This window comes from Quercus suber, unplaced genomic scaffold (assembly GCF_002906115.3).
Source record: "Quercus suber isolate HL8 unplaced genomic scaffold, Cork oak 2.0 scaffold_395, whole genome shotgun sequence".
NCBI classification, from domain to species: Eukaryota; Viridiplantae; Streptophyta; class Magnoliopsida; order Fagales; family Fagaceae; genus Quercus; species Quercus suber.
In genome coordinates this window covers 106,489-110,173 of record NW_027069847.1, presented here as the reverse complement: position 1 = coordinate 110,173, position 3,685 = coordinate 106,489, and positions in this window count along the sequence as shown.

The following is a 3,685-nucleotide window of genomic DNA, read 5'->3' as shown; positions in this document are numbered from 1 at the left end:
ACATATGTTAGTATCATCTCTAATTTAGAAATTAATTGCTCCGTTAACTCTCCCATTGATGTCAAGTTAGTATGTTTTAAATGATGTGGCGTGTTTTGAGCCACAGATTACCTTGAAATAAATCCTAGCTATGCTATGAAATGGACACTCTACGTTTCACTTTGAATATTACACTTTCCTTGAACAAGTGCACTGGATTTGGATCCTCTCCATTTCTCTTAGACATGGAAAGTGTCTATTTTATGGACAAGATTTATTTAAAATAAATCTAAGATGCAAAATATGCCCCTCAATTAAAATTTATAAGCTCAACTCAGCAAAATAACTGTGGTTTAAACACATTAAGGTTAATGTTGGTTTGCATAAAAATAAAAATAAAAAGAAGAAAAAGACATCAACGCAGCATCAGCATCAGTAATGGATTGAGTTTTAGTTCCTTAATTCAAAGGATTGTTAGTGAATAGTGATAGAACAATCAAGATCCAAAATGGAATAGCTTATTTAGTTTTTTGTTGAAACTTTATTTTATTTTTTGGTTAGAAGTGAGTTAAAGTATACTTATACATTGAAAAAAATGAGAAAAAAAATTAAAAAGTAAAGATTTAAAAGGTTGTATATAAAAGGAAAAAAAAAAAAAAATAAAATTTAAAAGATGAGTTTATAGGCTGATGCCAAGATTTGCAGCCAAATTAACTTGTCTTCCATGCCGCACTGCTACCATTGCCAGACCATCAAAACTAAGGAGATGAACAATCCAACCACTGCCATGGCAACTACCTCCAACGGCCACAACACTACAAGACCTAGCTCCATCAGGTCATCCAATCCCATGGAATGTCCCTCACATCCACAAGCCCATCTTCCCCGACTGCAACGGCCTCAAGTGCCAGCCTACGTTGACCATGACGCCTATGTCGGCAATGGGCACCTCTTTATATATATATATATATATATTCTTTTTCATTTTTAGCTAAAATGCAAAACAAACTATCTATTTCACCAAAATTCATTTCAATTTTTTAACTTTCAAATTTATTCAATTAAGGTTTTTCCATCAACTTTTGTTATATCTTGTGGTTAATTTTCCAATTTTTTAAAGTTTTCTTAAAAAATTTTCAAATTAAAAAAGTTCAATTAATGCTTGAAGAATTTTTTTAGATTTTTTTTTTCAAAAATTTTTAACAAAAGTTGACAAAAAGTCTTTAATATAATAAATCTAAAACTTAGAAGACTAAAATAAATGAAAGCAAAACTAGAGAATTGATGAAATGAATTCTGCAAAAACTTAGAGGGTGAGTTTTGCATTTTAGTATTTTTTTACATTATTATTTAACTAGGTAAATGTTAAGCTTTTTTTTTAGTTAACTACAATTATATTTGTTTTGGACAAAATTTAGGTACAGTACCTTAGTTGTTGTTCCTTAGATTCTCCTCTTAAAATTCAGCCATGTAACTACTTAACTAAAAAATACACTTATATTCCATGAGAAAAAATTCACATGACAGAATTTTAAGAAGTGAACCTAAGGAACATCATTTAAGTACTGTACCTAAGTCTTACCCTTGTTTTAAGATTGAATTGCTGATTTTAAATGGAGTGGCAAATTACAGGACTTAGATTTCTTTAAAAAGAATCTTAGCTTTTTTTTTTTTTTTTAGATAATAAAAAAATCTTAGGGCCTGTTTGGTTAGCTAAAAAAAACGTCATTTTTTTGTTTTCCTTTTCAATTTTTAGTGGATCCCACCACTAAAAAATTAGTTTGGTTTTACTATTTATATTTAATTTTCATTTTCAGTATCTTAAAAGTTATATTTGAATACAAAAAAAATAAATAAAAAGTTACATATTCATAATTATTATGAAAACACAAAGTTATATTTTCATTTTCAACGTTTTCATTTTTTATGAATACCAATATAGTGGTATATTCATATTTATTATGAAAACACAAAGTAACTGTTTTTTTTTTTTTTTTAGTGATGTGATGTATGTGAATGAGAAAAGTTACTTTTTTCTTGAAATAGAAAACAATGACCAAACCCAAATATGATGTTCTATACTAAAATTATGTATTCAAAACAATTTACCAAACACTGCTAAATGGGAAAAAATATACTTTTCTCTATATTCAAATTTATGATTTTTTACTCAAAAAAAATTATGATTTAAATATTGAATAAAAAAATGAAAAGTAAACACACTATTTTTTTAAAACCAAATAGATGCTTAGGGGGTGTTTGGTACACCCTACATTCATTCAAACACATATTTTTAGTTTTAAATAACACTACACATATTTTCATACACTTTATCACCTATACATATTTTCACACATATTTTTAAACAACAAAACACATATTTTTAAACATATTGCTAAACACCCTCTTAACTTTTAATAAAAAGAATGTCGACTATTACAAAAAAAAAAAAAGAAAAAAAAAAAAGAAAAGAAGGAATGTCGACTTTTAAATGGACAGTTTTTCGCTCCGTGATTTGCTGCGAGACTTTTTTTTTTTTTTTGGTAGGATTTGCTGCGAGACTTATTTGTTCTTTTTTGCTTCATGACGTCATGCAGCGAAAAAGAACGGCACCGAAAGAAGATTATGATAGTCGATTGTCATGGCTTCTAGATTTAGACGAGTTTAGAGATCTCTATGATGACGTCATGAAGCTCACGTCAGTCGGCGCACTTGCTCACAGAAATTGTAATTTCCCTTTCTACCTACTTTACCCCTATTATCATCGAACGCGCGAAGATGAGGCCTTTTCTTTTTAATGGTCTTATTTTGTAAATAAATAAAAAATTGTGTTTTTTTAATTTTTATAAAAAATATTTATATACTGTAAAAAATTAAAAACTGAAAATACCGTAACAAAATAATTTTTGAATATGTGAATAATACTGTGAGACTTATTTTTAATGAAAAAGTTGTTGAAAAGTGAGGTTTATAGATCTCGTGAACAATGTACAAGACCTATTAGTGTGCCCTGTTTACAAAGGAAAGTAAATAATCACGACTCCAAAAAAAAAACCAGACACAAACATTGGGCGTGGGAAGCGCAAAATGCGCTTTCCAAACACTTATTTTAAAAATATGGATAAATCAATTTAAAAATCAACAAAAGTGACTTTATTTTTTAGGCTATTTTTTAGTAAGTGTTTTGTCTTTACTTAAATATAAGAGTATAGAGGAATTTTTGAATAAAAAAAATAAAGATCTCAAACAGGTGAAATCCCTTTAATAATACTATCTCTGTCCCAGTTTGTTTGTCCTCTATTCCATTTTGGGATGTCCAAAAATATTGTTCTGTTTCTAAAAATAAAAATGATTAGTTTACTAATATTTCTATTATATCTCTACTTTATTTTCAAAACTATTTGAAAAGAAAACTAACTAATATTTTAAAAAAATCAATTTAATTGAGGCACCTTTTTAGTTGTCTCATTAAGAATAACTCTTTTTTAAAAAGTTGATAAATTTATTTAAGAGTAATTTTGTAAACTTGTATACTTTTATAAAGCATGCAAGACAATAAATGATGTTTTCTTAAAAAGTTTGACTTTTCAAATAAGACAAACAAATTGGGACGGATAGAGTAATAGTATAGACTAACCTTTGAGTACATGCTCGTGCACGTGCTCACAGGCTTTTCTATATATATATATATATATATATATATAGT